The following is a 702-nucleotide window of genomic DNA, read 5'->3' on the forward strand; positions in this document are numbered from 1 at the left end:
AGGTTTTATTACAAGCAAGTCGTATACTAATTTTGTTAAATAAATAAGATAAATAAGTAAAACAGTGGGGGCTGCAGGACAGCCCTGTAGACGTTGTTGGCCATGGACTGTGCTGGATGGGCAAGATGGGAGTTGGTTTTGACGCCACAGGTTAGCCACGGGATTGGGCATAATTTTCTGGTCCACCTCAGGTTTGTTTTTGTTTTTTAAAAAAAGGGGGGGGGTTCTGGACAGGCCCTGCTGAAGATTCATTACGCAAAACGTTTTTAAAGCGCTTCTATGTAGGGGAACCCAATAAACTGATCAATCTCGGCCTTTGTTTACTTCGAGTATTTACAATCCTTCCATCACCCAAAAGTCCAAAGACATTTACATGAACACACGTTTAAAAGGCAGATAATTGATTCAAAACGTCGCCATCAATGAAATACAAGTGTTTCGACCTTCCCTTTTCACATACATCTGCCATGGGAGCTTTTACTAAAATAAAATAAAATAAAATAAAAAGCCCTCTTTACTTCACCACTCTTGCCCCCTACATGGAGGAAGCCAAGCGCTGCAATCGGAACCGGAAGTGACGGTTGCCGGGGGCTCTGAATTAATTATTTTTTCCTTTTCAAAAACCCTCTTTGCTTTTTTAAAGCAGCGAGGATTCCGTTAGCCACGCCCCTTCCCCACCTTCAGGGGCCCCGTTAGCGTTCT

Source organism: Lacerta agilis, chromosome 6, assembly GCF_009819535.1.
Source record: "Lacerta agilis isolate rLacAgi1 chromosome 6, rLacAgi1.pri, whole genome shotgun sequence".
In the NCBI taxonomy this organism is placed as follows: Eukaryota; Metazoa; Chordata; class Lepidosauria; order Squamata; family Lacertidae; genus Lacerta; species Lacerta agilis.